Source organism: Anabrus simplex, chromosome 3 (genome assembly GCF_040414725.1).
Source record: "Anabrus simplex isolate iqAnaSimp1 chromosome 3, ASM4041472v1, whole genome shotgun sequence".
Lineage (NCBI taxonomy): Eukaryota > Metazoa > Arthropoda > Insecta > Orthoptera > Tettigoniidae > Anabrus > Anabrus simplex.
In genome coordinates, this window is record NC_090267.1 from 301,546,166 (window position 1) to 301,564,233 (window position 18,068).

General features: G+C 39.0%; 1 protein-coding gene across 4 annotated transcripts in view; it reads right to left on the bottom strand.

The window, feature by feature from the left end:
* SCCRO4 (DCN1-like protein SCCRO4) overlaps nt 1–18,068 on the bottom strand; it is a 157,300-nt gene that overhangs the window by 35,907 nt on the left and 103,325 nt on the right. The window lies entirely within an intron of this gene.

An 18,068-nucleotide genomic window follows, 5' to 3' on the forward strand; every position in this document is an offset into this window, starting at 1 on the left:
CAAGCAAATTTTGAATGTTAGACAACTGATAATGAAACAGAATTTAATAAACACCTTGTATTACATTTTCTAGTCAACAAAATGCATCTGATTGTGTCAAATTGAAAGAATGTTTATAACCTATTCTCAATCTGCATAAAATACAGCCTCCCTCCATGAAACCCAGTAAGAAGACTGCTATACAGTTTACTTTCAATATATAACTGACTAATATACTTGAAGAGAGAACCTTAATCATACAAAATTCCTTTTCGTACATGTTTCAACCCTTTTTTTGGTCATCCTCAGTCAATTACAAAACATTGAAATAACATCTTAAAAGCTGTGAATGAAATAATCAAATGAACAACATGTGCACGTGAAAAATTATTTAAAAAACACTTTATGAAGTGACTGTCATAAAAATCTTGCTTCAGTCTGGATTAAAATTTACAATGTGGTTGTAAGAACTCGTCTTATGTTGAATTTAAAAGTTTGACATGCTATCCTTGGGGAAACTTCACTTGTTCCTCGAAGTAGATGGAGTTTCAAAAGTGGTGTTTCAGTCGCAATTCATTCTATGTTGAATAGAGAAGTCTAGAGAAAAAAATACAAATAAGTAAGGTAATAGAAAATGGAAAAAAGGCAAAAGAAAAACAAATTGTGTAAGGGAAAATATGAAACTACTTACTCCTCTTCACCTCAGTCTCATCAGACATGTACTGTATCACCTTCCACTCATGTTGGAACAAATACTGGCGGGCAGTGGCTGGGAGCTGTTGTTACTGAGGGGAGGCGGCAGAGAGGGGAAAGGAAGAGGAATTGGAGGGGAAGTAATGGATAGCTGGTCCCATGTTGTAATTGCTTTTATTAGTTTTCAATATTCAGTTAAGTTTTATTATTTCATCCAAAAGAACGTTGGTTTTTCTGGAAATTTTGTTCAGTTTAAAAAGGGAGTTGTTTCTATATTTGAGGTAAGTTATATGCAAATGTATGTATGTTCAGTCATCAGCCCTAAGGCTGGTTGGATCCTCAAAAGCTCCGCCATCAGCTGTCATACATGGCCTAGGCATCACTGAAGAGATGTACTAGGGAAATGAGGAGTGAGGTAGTTTCTTGTTGCTTTCCTCGCCAAGTGAGAAGTTGCTATTACATATCAGTCTGCCAATCCCACTGAAATGCATGCACCAACCGACCCTATGAGCAACATTTTCACACCATTCTAGCAGGGACTGGCTGCATAAGGAATGGCATTACTAGCATCGCTCATACCTCAGTCACTTTCATATTGTCAAAGCCAAGGGTAAGACAGAGGCAGATCAATGAAAGTAAAAAAATTGCTCTAGCCTATACCAGAAGACTTAGTGCACTGTAAACACTAGATCCCGCCAGCAAAGGCAGTATATAATATAACAAGTAAATTTCCTTTACTGGCTATGAGAATGATGTCCAAATCCTGTTCTATGGATGAAAATGAGTGATTGGACTTATGATCATTCATAACTGAATAATTGTGTTTTTTTGGCAATTATGTGTTATTTTTATCGGATTCAAAAAATTCTCCATGTTTGACCTATGCAACTAACATCGAATTGGGAGCATTTAAGTTTGTAAATGCCACAATTTAAATGCTTATTGATATAGTTTATCATGTGTATATTGTAGAAAAGCTTCCAAAAGTTCTTACTTGTCCACAATGCGATACTGAAGTTTTATTTTTTGAATATCGTCACCTTTCTTTAAAAACCTCGTAAGTCAGAACTACAAAATTTTACAGGAGAGACAAAAAATGTTCCATGACCTCAAATGATGACCTGTTTGTCCTTTAATAGGTGCCCACCGTTAATTCGCCATGAAATTCATCTGGTGACTACACTGACATATAAGTTTAAGTAATATACATTTCATAATTCGATCAAATATGGACTTACGAGCTTTTTAATTTTACAATCAACATATTTTATGTCACGAGGTTTTTGAAGTAAAAATGTGGAATGAAGAATTACAAGTCCATAGCTTTTTCTCATAATTTTTACTTTTTACCTACCAATATAGTCCGCCTGGTGGCCGTGATCATTAAATCCTTGAAGTCTATTAGGTCTGACACCAGGGTTTGAGTCCCGTTCATCGAAAAACTGTTCAACATCAGAATGTTGACCGACAGGGTAGGGGAGGTGGTGGTATACAATTTCTAATCACTAGATTGTGTGCCAAAAGTTGGATTGAATTCCAAACCACTCAACTACGGTGTGAGGGCACATGACGCTGTAGATAGTGATTCGTCCGTCGGATGGGGACGTTAAGCTTTGAGCAGACCCCTTATTGTTATTCGACAGGAGTAGCCTACATGCCGACACCGGGTTTCTCACACTCTCTCTACATCATCATTCCACATCCAGACTCGCAGGTCGCCTTTGGGAGTCAAATACAAAGATATGCACCATGCGAGCCGAACATGTCCTCGGACACTCCTGGCAATAAAAGCCACACGATAAAGAAAGACCTACCAATGTACTGATTGTTGATTCGTAAAGTTTTTGGAAAAAGTAACACTGAAGAGAAAATCAAAGAGTTCACATATGGTAGTTATTCATAGACTATTATTAAAGAATAGAAGAACTAACTTCGTAATTATTTTTAGAATTTTTTTATTCCATGTAATCTAAATGAAAAAAGTACAACTGAACTAAAAGTCAATTATTATTATTATTAGCGTATGGCAACGAATTGCACGTGGTAGTTGGGATCCATTTGCAATATTTTCCCCTCTGAAGATGTTATGCAGGGGCACGTTGGGAGAGTTATTCCAGCGGCCTTTCCACTCCTCCAAAGCACTGAAGTTGGTGGACGTCTTCAGAGCAGCATCACAAAGGGGTGGATGTCGTGATTTCAGTCTTTGGAGACTAAGAGCTGGTCATTTAGAACAGGTAGCAGAGGATTCTTGCAGATCTTGTTGTACTCTCGAACAAGAGCTCTGGATCTCCGTAAGTAGGGTGGCATTATTTCTGACAACAGAGGGAGCCAGTGAACTGGAGTTGATCTGATGGTGCCAGATATAAGACACATGCTGGTATTCAATTGTGGGTCAATATACTTTGTATACGGACTATTAATCCACACTGGAGCACAGTAGTCAGCAGCAAAGAAAACCAGTGCTAAGGCTGAAGAGCGTAGGATGTTTGCAGTAGATCCCCAAGTCGTACCAGTTAGCTTCTGAATAATATTGTTTCGGGTTTTCAATTTCTTCGACAAGTTCAAAAGATGATGTTTGAATGATAATGTCCGGTCCAAGGTAACCTATTGTGCTTAAGTACTCGATTGGAGAAGGTAATATTTAGTTTTAATTTAGCGAGCCGGTTACTCAAATGGAAGCAAGAAACCTCCGTTTTGGCTGTACTGGGTCTGAGTCTCCATATCCTGAAATATTCTGCCAATGAGGATAAGTCCTGAGTCAAAATGTCTTCAGTTTTCTCAAAGATCTTGTGTTGTGTGGCCAGGGTCAAGTCATCAGCATAGCAGAACTTCCTGGATATTGTTTCTGGAAGATCAGAGATGTACAGAATAAACAGTAGTGGCAATAAAACTGATCCTTGGGGTAAACCATATGCAGTTTTCTCACTTAGCTTTTCTTTTCACCTAACCAGACCTGGAATTTCCTGTCGCTGATCATGTTATTGATAAGCTGTGTAATCGTTCTGCAGGGTATAGCTCTGAGTAATTTATAAATCAATCCTTCCTTCCAAATGGTATCAAAGGCAGCAGTGAGATCCACAAAGACAGCAGATGTTTTAAGCTTTTGCTGGTATCCGGCCTCAATGTAAGATGTTAATGAGAGTACTTGATCACAGCAGTTTCGGTTAGGTCTGAAGCCTCCCTGATCCGCAGGAATGAGTTCTGAAATGGTTCATCCAATTCTGTTGTAGATAAGCCTTTCAAAGAGTTTGTAGCAACAGCTAAGGAGGGCTATTGGTCTGTAACTTTCAGGCCTGTTTTCAGGTTTTCCAGGCTTCAATATGGAAATAATTTTAGCTTTCTTGAAGTCAGGTGGGATTTGTCCAGTCTGAAGAATGTCCGTGTAGAACTGTGCCAACCATCTCTTTGCATTGTCTCCCATATATATGAGGAATTCTGGATGAATTCCATCGAATCCAGGTGCCTTACCAGGTTTTAGTTCTTTGAGAGCCTCTTGAACATCAAGGGCTGTAAAGGGACGTGAATAGCTAGAAATGCGAGGTACTGATGATTTCAGAGCACGAAGCTGGCATCTAACATACTTTATATGATTCTTATCAGCTAGAGCTCGGGAAGTTGTTACAATATGGGAAGCTATTTGGTCAGGTGTCACCTGAGGTTGACCCTTCACTACTGGTGCACCTTCTCCTAGCCTTCTGAGAAGGCCCCAGGCTTTTCTGCTAGAATGAGTAAAATCTAAGCTTTCAACAGTTTCAACCCACTTTTGTCTTCGGCAATCATCCAAAATAGCCAGAAGTTTGTTAGCAGTTTCTGCATGTCTGTTTTGTTGGAAATTCTTAAATAATTCCTCATTCTGGGCATTCCAGCCAGGAACATATTCTTTCCGATAACCTCTGGGCATACATTTCTTAGCAGTAGATATAACTGCGCCAACAAGACGTTGATAATTTTGGTGATTTGGGGGAATCCAACGAATGCATTTATCTAGTTCTACAGAGAATGCACACAAATCAGCTTTCTGGAAATTCCATCGGGGACGTGGCGTTGAACGTATAATGGCAATTGTGATACCAAACTCGAGTATTACTGATCTATGAGGAAAATCTCCCATCACTTACTAAAACTAAATATTTACAGTTATGGCCCACAGTTCAGTAACATATGACTGTCCTCCTTATTCATGAGGCAAGGTATCATAGAAATGGTGATATTCACTGTCCAGTACTTGTTTTAATTGTTGGAGGTGGTTCTATTTCTCTTTCGTGATCTTCAGCTTTTGAGTATACTGTACAATGGTGGAATCTTGTTTTTGCACACTGAGTATCACCCCTTTGTTTCCTTTGAGGAAGATTATTCCAAGAATTAGAGTGATTCAGCCTGTAATCGATAGTCCCACTTTACTTCCAGGACGCAATGATTTGTAGATCGTACAGGCTTTATTGTAATTCTTGAAGAAGTCGTGCTGAAGATATTTGACATTGTAGGGTTTGGGATTCATCCTAGCATGTTTACAGACATCTATGTATGCTGCTGGAGAATAGATATCTTGATTTCTAAGATGTTTCTCTATCGTGGAGTGCATGGAGTCACACTCCATTTGTGTGTGCCCCTTCTCTAAGTACTTTAGTGTAATAGTAATATCACACAAAAAAAAAAGGTTTAGAAGTGCATGGTACCTCATTATGTATGAAGAAACACGTAATTGAAGCAAATTCGTTAGCTGTCATAGATCTCTCTGTTTCGCCCCACAAATAACAAAATCCGTTCCTTGATTTTATACCAAAAATAGTGAAGTTGTGCACTACTAATTTCGTTTTATAGTACACCGCCGACACTTTCAGGGTTGGACAAAGAAGAATTGACTGAAGGTCCATCGTATACACGTTTGCCTACAACCTTGTCTCTCTCTTTTTTTTTTTTCTTGCATCGTCTTTCTTCTTTTGATGTTCACTGTAAGTTTCAAGAGATACATTTTTTATCTTGTGTCCAATGCAGATATCACACTGATCCTTTATCGGTTGAAATATTGAAATATTCATTTCAGTCAATATGTCATCAAATACTTTGAATCTCATGGCGCCTAAATGATTTTCACCACAATAATTTTGGTATTCCCAGAATAGGTGAGCTTTTGATGTCCATACTGGTTCCAAATACAGCTTGGTAGTAGATTTTCTGCAGTAATGAGACAGAACTTTGGGCAACATCATAAGATAACTGTGAATGTGTTCTCGACTTTCCTTGTGTTTCTGTTGCGACTTGGTCAGTGATTTCTCTTCATTTGTTGTAGTTTCATGGATTTTACCATTTTTGACCCAGTTCAGAACTGACCATTCTTTCATGCCTAACGTATTAAGAAACATCTGCTTACATACCCTAATATGAACACAGTTCTTTTCCAAATGACAAGTCAGTGACCTGTTTCTTCGAGAAGAGTCACCATGGCGATTTTTAATATTCTTAGTGTGTGAAACGTCTACCAACATTTTTACGTACATTTTCTTCTCTTTCCAACTTACTCTCCAAAATTGTCAAAATATTTCTTCCCGTTCCAAATCCGTCAACTCTTTGCACCTTATTACCGATTTCTTTTTACTTAAAGTGCACCTACACCTAGGCAACATCTTCCTTTCTTGACGAGCAGTTTGGTATTTCCACTTTCCATCATTGCCTCTTGAAAGACCTTCATATGGCAATCCCATTTCCCTCTTCTTTTGATTTTTCCTGACAACCCATTCATCAAGTCGAGCATGGTTCTTTCCTGACCGCTTTCGTTTGATTGGTTCCATTCCATCAGCACTAACAGATGCGTTATCATTTGGACTAGCTACATTAACAGAACCAACAAAATTCACAAGTAATTTGTCACTTTCATGTTGAGGTTCGTCAGTAGATCGATCACAAATAATATATTCCATAGAAGCCATAGCAACAGGGGTTTCCAATATCTCCGTATTGGAAACAGCGTTAAGCACTTCAATAATTGGAACAGTTTCTTCAGTTTGAAGATCACCTTGTACACCTTGTTCATTTCAGTCAATATGTCATCAAATACTTTGAATCTCATGGCGCCTAAATGATTTTCACCACAATAATTTTGGTATTCCCAGAATAGGTGATATGTTGCAATTACCACTACACAAGTTTACCAGAACAGCAGACGGCTGTAAGGGATTGAATTTTAAGAACTCTTCCAACTCTTTTCTCAGTTCTGCACCATAGATTTCTTCAGTGGATCCTGAAACACACAGAAGCAATTAGATAGCACTAGAATATTTCCAAGTTAGGTGCGCTTTAACACAAAATGACAGGTGAAGGAGATAACCAAGAACACTTTTATGCAGATATTACCAGTACCTTTTTCACTAGTACTGTCCTGTCTGTCTTGTTTTACATTCTGTACTTTGGAACAGTTATCGACACTATGTTCTGTATTGCTATCACCTGACAATATAACACTTCCACAGTAAAAGCATTAGGTAGAGAACATTAATGTAATCTAATAGTAAATAATATTTGTAACATTACTCACCGAAATAAGATTGTAATGCTTTTTCCACAAGGATTTTACCCCTGTAGCACTTGTAATCCATCTTCAATCGAAAGGGAAGTCAACCTGTGAAAGGCGCGTATAACTCTATTGTCGTCTTCTTTACAATGTGGTACTGGCGGTAAAATTGTAACATTGTTGGCATTAAAAAGCACGTATGTCAGACTTACGAGTTTCTTAAGTTAAAAGAGTCAAATAGTATAAATTTATTTTCCTCGTAAGTCTCCGATACGAGGATTTTAATCTATGAACAGCTCGTTTGAACATACGAGCTTATTAATTGGGCTAATAGAGGCGCAGGGTTCCCCCACAGACTTACGAGAGTTTTAAATTCTGTTACAGCGCATTTCTTCCTTTAAAAAACATGTAAGACATCAAAAATGACCAAAATCGGACTTACAAGGTTTTTAAAGAAAGACGACGATATGTTAGTGATCTGGTAGGAATTATTGTTATTAAATGCGATTGTGACAAAAACCTTGTTTCCTTAGGTGTGGTGTTCAGCAGGTTTTTGTTTTGTTGTTGATTTTGGCAACAAAGCTTCTATTGCAGACATTAGTAAACACTATAGTGTATATGTTGTTTATTTCCTTTGATTGGGTAAGAATATTAATATTTCTATATATCATGCTATAAAATGCAGACTTTGACGAGCGCCAAGATGAAGACAATAGTGTTTGATAATTGTTCGAGTTGGTTTTCTGAAAATGTCAAAGGTTTCTAGTGATTTTAAGGTGAAGAAAATTTAGGTTTTTTTAATGTCTGATTCAGCAGAGAATTTTATGTGGGGTTTAAGGAATTAAGTTGCTCGGGTAAGGTATGATTGTTGGTGATTCTTTGATCGATAATAGCGATGATATTGTATCTTGCCTGAAAAAAATCCCATTATTATTGTGTTAATTATTGATTTTTCCAAATGGTCTAGGTAGATTTTCACTAAAATACCTGAGGCTGGTGAACCCACCGGGAGTCCCTTCAGTTGGTACATAACACTAGAAGTGAAATAATAGTTATCCAAGAAGAAACTTGGAATATTTGAAAATTCCTATACTGTATTTCTAATCTACTTTCTGGGTCGAGCTGTGAATCAAGAACTTCCACAGTTGTCTATCTCGCCACCATTCCCTTCCTTCTACCAACATTTCTTCTACTTTTACTCCTCCCTTCAATCAATCAATCAATCAATCAATCAATCAATCAATCAATCAATCAATCAATCAATCAATCAATCAATCAATCAATCGATCAATCGATCAATCAATCAATCAACCAACCATTGATCTGCATTAAGGACAGTCGCCCAGGTGGCAGATTTCCTATCTGTTGTTTGCTTAGTCTTTTTTTAAACAATTGCAAAGAATTTGGAAATTTATAGGACATCTCCTTTAGTAAATTATCCCAATCCTTAACTCCCCTTCCTATTAACAAATATTTGTCCCAATTTGTCCTCTTAAAATCCAAATCTATCTTCATATTGTGACCCTTTATAGGGCAAAAGGGTGGAGCACTATATAAAAACATGAAACTTGGCTATTATTCATGTTTGGTCGTTTAAATGTAAGATATGAACAAAAATATTTCTACTGTTTTCAAACGATGGAGTTTAGGGGTGGTATTATTAATAATAATAATAATAATAATAATAATAATAATAATAATAATAATAATTTACCACTTCAAACTAAAATAAATATAACAAATATTCCAGGTTATAAATGGCATAAAATATAATAATAATAATAATAATAATAATAATAATAATAATGATAATAATACATTGTAAACATAAACATCAAAAGCAATATACCCTACTAGTAGCTTATGTTAGCTTTTACAGAGTTCAGGTTGCTGGTACGTATCCACAAATTTCATTATATTTGATAAGCGTAAGAGAGGACCAACAGCCCTAACTTCGTAAATAAATAAATAAATGAATAAATAAATAAATAAATAAATAAATAAATAAATAAATAAATAAATAAATAAATAGCAGTAATAAATATGAATATCTGGGCAATTGCAACATGGTTTCTAATGCTCCTAGATGAATCAATAAAAATCACATATCATGGATAATTTTCTTACTACAAACAACAATAGCAAGCCCTACGCGTGGGAGCAGGGGAATACTATTTTAGAACAGTATTTTGTACTGTTATTTCACGAAAATTTGTAACATAAAATATGCAATATATTGCATTTGGGAGACTGGTATATTACTTGAAGGAATCGCCAGTGAGAAAGACACTCTCGTTTGTCACACGCAACAGTTTAGAAAATTATATTTTTAAACTTCAATTTGAAGTAGATGTTTACACTGGATTAGGTCAAGTCTAATATTGTACATATAATGCCAATCTTGGATGCTTCCTACAGTTTATTACTCATATATACACTGACTGACAGAGCAAATGCAACACCAAGAAGGAGTGGTCAGAACTTTATGCCAATTGCAGGGTAGACTGACATCACTGAGGTATGCTCATGATGTGAAATGCGCCGCTGTGCTGCGCACGTAGCGAACGATAAATGGGACACGGCGTCGGCGAATGGCCCACTTCGTACCGTGATTTCTCAGCCGACAGTCATTGTAGAACGTGTTGTCGTGTGCCACAGGACACGTGTATAGCTAAGAATGCCAGGCCGCCGTCAACGGAGGCATTTCCAGCAGACAGACGACTTTACGGGGGGTATGGTGATCGGACTGAGAAGGGCAGGTTGGTCGCTTCGTCAAATCGCAGCTGATACCCATAGGGATGTGTCCACGGTGCAGCGCCTGTGGCGAAGATGGTTGGCGCAGGGACATGTGGCACGTGCGAGGGGTCCAGGCGCAGCCCGAGTGACGTCAGCACGCGAGGATCGGCGCATCCGCCGCCAAGCAGTGGCAGCCCCGCACGCCACGTCAACCGCCATTCTTCAGCATGTGCAAGACACCCTGGCTGTTCCAATATCGACCAGAACAATTTCCCGTTGATTGGTTGAAGGAGGCCTGCACTCCCGGCGTCCGCTCAGAAGACTACCATTGACTCCACAGCATAGACGTGCACGCCTGGCATGGTGCCGGGCTAGAGCGACTTGGATGAGGGAATGGCGGAACGTCGTGTTCTCCGATGAGTCACGCTTCTGTTCTGTCAGTGATAGTCACCGCAGACGAGTGTGGCGTCGGCGTGGAGAAAGGTCAAATCCGGCAGTAACTGTGGAGCGCCCTACCGCTAGACAAGGCGGCATCATTTTTGGGGCGCTATTGCGTATGATTCCACGTCACCTCTAGTGCGTATTCAAGGCACGTTAAATGCCCACCGCTACGTGCAGCATGTGCTGCGGCCGGTGGCACTCCCGTACCTTCAGGGGCTGCCCAATGCTCTGTTTCAGCAGGATAATGCCCGCCCACACACTGCTCGCATCTCCCAACAGGCTCTACGAGGTGTACAGATGCCTCCGTGGCCAGCGTACTCTCCGGATCTCTCACCAATCGAACACGTGTGGGATCTCATTGGACGCCGTTTGCAAACTCTGCCCCAGCCTCGTACGGACGACCAACTGTGGCAAATGGTTGACAGAGAACGGAGAACCATCCCTCAGGACACCATCCGCACTCTTATTGACTCTGTACCTCGACGTGTTTCTGCGTGCATTGCCGCTCGCTGTGGTCCTACATCCTACTGAGTCGATGCCGTGCGCATTGTGTAACCTGCATATCGGTTTGAAATAAACATCAATTATTCGTCCGTGCCGTCTCTGTTTTTTCCCCAACTTTCATCCCTTTCGAACCACTCCTTCTTGGTGTTGCATTTGCTCTGTCAGTCAGTGTATATAAATATATTACAGAATAAGCCTTTGCTAGCAAGATGTAGTGTTTACAGTGCACTGTCTCTTCTGGAATGGGCTAGAATAAATTTGTTACTTTCATTAATCTGTCACAGTCTCTTCCTTGGCTTTGACAATAGGAAAGTGACTGAGGTATGAGCGATGCTAGTAATATCATTCCTTATGCAGCCACTCCCAGGTATGAATAGTGTGACAATATCGCTCATGTTTTCGGTTGGTGCATGCATTTCAGTGGGCTTGGCAGACTGATACGTAACAGCAAATTATGGCTCAGTGAAGAAAGCAACGGGAAACTACTTCACTCCTCATTTCCCTAGTATGCCTCTTCAGTGATACCTAGGCTATCTATGACAGCTGTAGGTAAAGCTAGGGAGGATCAAACAACCTTCGGGCTGAATACCCAACATACATACAATTAGAGAATATATTGAACCCATAATTCTACGATGAGAAAATTATTTGTTATTTTTCTCAATATTTATTTCAAATAACAAGCTACTTTTATTTGTTTGAGGGCGGCCATTTCGTGAGTCTGGCTGTCTTGTGGGAGCGAGCGCCCCGTGTCAGGCCGAGCCGCAAGCTCGTGAAATACCGTGACACTTCGGTGGACTGCGAATATTCAACAATATTTTATATTCACGGAATTCTTCGTAACGAGAGATTTTGGCAACACAGTAAATACAGAAATAAATAATCTAAATTATTCTTAAACCCCACGTGAAGATAGAAAACCCAGGGTAAATATAAATGCAGTTAAGCCTAGGTACAAATCAGCGTCAGATCAGTGGACTAGCTCCACGTGCCAAGGTCAATGGATGAAGAAAACCCGCGAAAAGCCCGGGCAGAAATAATTTATTTCACCTGTTGCGAGTGTGGTAAAATTATGAGATTAACATCTAAATAAATTGCAAGTCTGTCCGGAATTCTGGAACAAGTTTCATGAAAATCGGTCTATTGGACGCGAAATTAGCAGATTGCATAATCAAGCTTAGTGGTGTGAGTAGCGTCACCTCATAAGACTATAAAAGAAACCCCCCTCTGCCTATTTCTCAGTGTCGGTCTGGTTTCTGAAGCAGCGGAAACTTACGCCCGTCGTCGGCAGAAAAAGCGTATAAGATTGATCTCCAAATAACTTAGTACATGTTCGTGGCTGCGGTTCACATCTACTGTTAGAAAGGGAAGGTGATAGAAATTTTTCTGAACTTTCGCCGACAAAACTGTGAAAGCATAGGCGTCTCTTTAAATACATAGCTGATTTTATTGTATCATCTCATGTGTGTTGGAATGTGTTAAGGGAGTTGGGAAGCTAGTCAGAGTAGTTCTGATTTCGTTATCTGTGGAACACTTGTTGTATTAGGGTGAATGAAAGCCGAGTCTGGGGAGAAGGGAGACAGTTGCAGTCTACTGCAGAACGAAGGAGGTTTGCTTTACAAAATCATAACGAAGGAAGTGCGTGATTTGTGTTGTCATTTAATAACGTGTGAAAAGGCAGTATTTGTAAGATAGATATGTTTAAGAAGATGATGTTCCTTGTCTCCATGTGTGGCTAAGCACGAGGGCAGCTGGCTAAATGTAGCCAGAATATTGAAGATATCAATGCAGGTCTGTCTATATTTTGTATTATGTTGTAGTTTGGCTGTTGTTTGTCCCAACCAATTTTTCAAGACGTGTGTCGGGTGATATTTGTAATTATCAGGCAAAAAGTGTTATAATTTTGGTCAGCGAGTTTAAATTTTAGTTTTGTAAAAATTCACGTCAAGAACTATAAAATGCGACGTTGGAATCTTGTGTTATTGTTCTTCGAGATATAGTCCGAAGTGAGTAAAATTAGGAAGGTGATCATGATAAAGTAGTCGTGGCGAATGTCTTAATTTCAAATATCGTTTGAATTCAGAAATTTTTGTCGAAATTAATAATAATAATAATAATAATAATAATAATAATAATAATAATGTCTACCGCGGGATAAAATTTTCCTATGTTAAAAGTGCATTTAACAAGTATGTTTTACAAGGATCGCAGGCATTTAGAAAATTTCCAGTGAGATCCGATAAAGTTATGTTGTATTCATGGGAAGTAAAATTTTGCGACATCGTGTACATCGATGATACGGAAAATCGCGGTGTGTTCTTGTATTCTCGAGGTCCGAAAGTTGTAGTAACAGTAAAATGAAGAGGTGTATTTTATAATTGTTATTGTTTTTCACAAGAGGATTGAAATTTGAAAAGGGTCTTGAAATATAAGGAAAATGGATTGAGAGCGAAGAATTTATATACGTGGAGATGAGAGTGGTAGGAATATTGAAGGTGAAAGGGAGCCTGGATTTTAAGTAATACTGCCGGGATAAGGCGTGGAGAATGAGTTTTGAGACAGGCTATGTTTGGCGAGGAAGGATTTGTGAGACAGGCTGTATATTAAATGCGATATTTTATGTGGCAGGCTGTAGTGTATTCCGCTAACAATCCGAAAATTGAGATGACTACTGTGTGATGCACAGTAGAGTTCAAGTAAGATCCCAAGTGAAAAACGATTCTGGTGGGTAACACTTGGTAGTAACAATTTCAAGCGACCAGTTACGTAAAGTCAATCTGAATATTAGGATAATGTGACCTCAAGGATAAAAGAGCATTTAGAATACACGGTTGGTGTTGTTTGACCGTGTAAATATATTGAATTTTGTTTCACTGGATAGCCATGGATATAAATATTTGGAAATGACGGTAGGCGATTTGAGGGTTTCCAATGCGGTGGTCATGATTATTTTTGGACAACATCCACTAAATGGTAGACGTGTGTTGGGAATTATTATTCTTCCCTAAAACTTCATTGCGCATGCTGAGGTTGTGTTTGAGTTGGGGGATTGCTCACCACACAATATTTATTTTCGAGTTCACGTTTTGTAACTAGATAGAGACTTACTGCATTTTCCGACTTGTGTTCGTTTAATAGTAAGAGACGTTGTTCCGTTGTGTGTTATTAGTCTGACCAGGTTTACAACAGAAATGTCAGGGTTTGTTTGAAATTGCTAGTTCGCCTGATGTGCCAGGGGAAGCGTAATACGACCCAGTTTCCGCCCGACAATAGATTTAGGACGTCACATGTTATTCTAGGAGTATACTGATGATGAGATGTCCTAGTTCACGCTCGACGATAGAATTAGGAAGGTATTGTGTACATAGAGATTAGTGTTAGGGTATACAGACTTTAAGTAAGCCCGACGATGGGTCTGGGATGTCAGCTGTACATACTCAAGTCTCAGATTAGATGTTTTTTTGTTTTTGCGAAGTGACCTGTGTGATGGTAGCATCTACAGTAAAATACGAAATATGAAGAGGGTTAGATCGGTAATAATGAGGCCAATCTTGTGCGCAACTCCCAACAGCTGGAAGGTGCTCCCAAAGATATGGGACCGTTATCGGCAAATGAGGGTTGCCCAACATTGGATATCGACCTAGCGGTGATTGAATATTTTACTGCAATTCTCCACGCGTGTTGAGTTAAAATAACTTTGATATTTTATTTATTTTACGGACTTAATTGTTTTGTCGTTCTGACGTCCGTTTCGCTTTGATAGTGTGCATATTGACACTCAATGTATTAGTGAGAGACTTTAGTTACGAACACGGATTCGATTCGTCAGCCTGTAATATATTTTATTTTCAATCTTTGTCGTTCTTTCATTTTTTATACGTAGTTGAATTCGATTAAGTGATAACTTTGTAGATGTGTGTTGGGACAAACAATAAGTAGATGGATCTGTAATGGTAATCATTGTTTAAGAAGGAAAAAATTCCTTAAGTTGTTGTATTTTTCAATGTGGACTGGTAATTTTATATAGCGTAACGTAACCATTTCTAACCTGAAAATCGGTTTGATAATAAGACTTTTCAAGTGATTTACCACTACTTAATTAACTTCAGTGTTCGGCATTTCTTCTAAATGCGTGATGAATAAGCGTTTCCTGCATTTCGCAGTTTTGTTCCTTCAGAACGACGTAACGTAAGATCCTCGCAGATCATGGTGTTGTTGGTTCCTTCTGAACAGCTGTTTGGGTGATGCACGTTTAGCATCGGGATTATTTGATCACTTAAGGGTGTCATGAATGACAAATACATGGTGGGATTTTATTTCAATTGTGAATGCTGCTGTTAACTCGTAGTGAACACCATGCTTTCCCATAATATTTCACAACCTATCCAAAGCAACTGATAAGTCAATTTGGTTCGATTAAGGGTCCATTCGGCGGGTGTTCCGTATCCGCAAGGGTATTCGACTGGTGGATAAACTTAATTGAGAGGAAATCAGGCGTTCTACTTGTTGAAAGTCAGATTTTCCACGGATCGTGTGGATTAATTCTCAGTTCTCGTTTGGAGTAATAGGTGCCCGGTTTTCAGGTTTTCCCTTTCTCAGTTTTTCAGTTTCGCTGTCCACTAATTTATTACTTTCCCCAAAGCAACTCTTCGATATTGTGAGAAATAAATCAACGCTATGCAATGTGACTGCGTTTGAAACATTCAATAAAAAATGATTTATAATTTTTTTATTTCAAGGATTTATATAAAATAATAATGTTGTCGTGCCATTTCGAATTTTAAAAAAAGTTAGTAAGTACATATTTGGTCCTCATTTCAAGTAGTTAGGCTCTCTTCTGAACCCCATCGTTTGGTTAAGATCGTGACCGAATTTCTTCCCGCAACGACCCAAGATTTAAGAGTTCAATACTGCTCTGCTGTAGCAGCTGTGGCCAACTAACGATGGAATAGTAAGTTCAAGGGTTCAATATATATATAATACACACACACAACAACCACATTTATCTGGATTAAGTGGGACCGGAACTGATCCGGATGATCGAAAATTCGGATAATCTGGAAAAACTAAAAAAACAAATACAGTACATGTTATATAATCTATTAACGTAAGATGTACAGTAATACCTTTTTTCAATTCTACAAAAAAATAACAGAACACTTTTCGTACATTTAAGAGTCACTAAAATAATGTGAGTTTTCATGTTTTACATTTTGTATAGTGTTTGTGCACAGCACGATCACGAAGATGTTTTACTAACAACAGTTCTGCCGGGGTGGTTTCAGTCAAGGATTCTAAATAGGGCATCAGTTTGTCCGGCTGCATTGTTGCCTCTCCATGAGTCATTGTTTTGTCCAGGAGCCAACTTCCTTCTTACAAAATGCCGTTGATAACAACTGTGAGCTCACTGCATTAGCTTTTCTACACCTTGATTCAATCTCACAATATTACCATCCTGGGAGAATACACAACCTAAATACTTAAAATAATCTACCTGTTCCTGCTTTGTATCACCAATCTGACATTCAGATATGTTGAGTTTCTTATCTTCTGACATCAATTTAGTCTTTGAAAGGCTAATTTTCATACCATACTCATTGCACCTATTTTCAAGTTCCCAGATATTAGATTGCAGGTTTTTGGCACAATCTGCCATCAGTATATAGGCCAGACTGCTTACTACATTGCCACCTAACTGAATCCCTCCCCGCCACTTTATACCTTTCAGCAGATGATCCATGTAAACAGCAAAGGTGAAAGATTACAGCCTTGTCTAACCCCTGTAGGTACCCTCAACCAAGAACTCAGTCTACCATCAATTCTCACTGCAGACCAATTGTCAACATAAATGCCTTTGATTAATTTTAATCTATCCTTAATACCATAGTCCCCCAGTATGGCCAACACATTTTCCCTCGGTACCCTGCAACATGCTTTCTCTAGATCTACGAATCACACACAACTGTCTATTCCTCTCGTAACATTTTGCAATTACCTGGCGCACACTGAAAATCAGATCCTCACAGCCCCTCTGTGGTCTGAAACCACACTGGTTTTTCATCCTACTTCCTCTCAACCACTGATCGCACCCTCCATTCCAAGATGCCAGTGAATACTTTGCCTGGTAAACTAATCAATGAGGTACCTCCATTGTTGGTGCAATCCTTCCTGTTCCCTAGCTTATAGATAGGTGCAATTACTGCTTTTGTCCAATCTGAAAGTACCTTATCAACACTCCATGCTAACCTTACTACTCTACGGAGCCACTTCATTCCTGCCTTCCCACTATACTTCACCATTTCAGGTCTAATTTCATCTACTCCTGCTGCTTTATGATAATGGAGTTTATTTACCATCCTTTCCACTTCCTCAAGCATAATTTCACCAACATCATTTTCCTCCTCCCCATGAGCTTGGTTGTTAGTGACACCACCAGGAAGATTTCCTTTTACGTTGAGAAAATTTCCAAAATATTCCCTCCACCTGTGCAGTGATTCCCTAGGATCTATTGTGAGTTCACCACCTGAATTACCCAAAACACTGTTCATTTCCTTTTTCCCTCCCTTCCTAAGATTCTTTATTACTGTCCAGAAAGGTTTCCCCACTGCTTGACCTAGCCTTTCCAGGTTATTACCAAAATCTTCCCACGACTTCTTTTTGGATTCAACAACGATTTGCTTCGCTCTGTTTCTTTCATCTACGTACAATTCCGTGTCCGCATCGGCCCTTGTTTGAAGCGATTTCTGATAAGCCTTTTTACTTTTAAAAGCTGCTCTCACTTCATCATTCCGTCAAGAAGTTCGTTTTTTTCACATCTTTACGCAGAGTTTTTCCCAGGCATTCCCTTGCTGTTTCTGCTACAGCATCCCTGTATGCTGCCCATTCTCTTTCTATATCCTGAATTTGCTTACTGTCCACTGTTCAAAACTTCTCACTAATCATATCCATGAACTTCTAATTTCTTTGTCCTGGAAGTCTTCTACCCTTATTCGTTTGCAGACTGATTTCACTTTCTCTATCCTAGGCCTGGAGATACTTAGTTCTCCACAGATCAGATAATGGTCTGTATCATCGAAAAATCCCCGGAAAACCTGTGCATTCCTAACAGACTTCCTGAATTTGAAGTTGGGTAAGATATAGTCTATTATGGATCTGGTACCCCCAGCCTCCCATGTGTAGCGGTGAAGAACCTTATGCTTGAAGAATG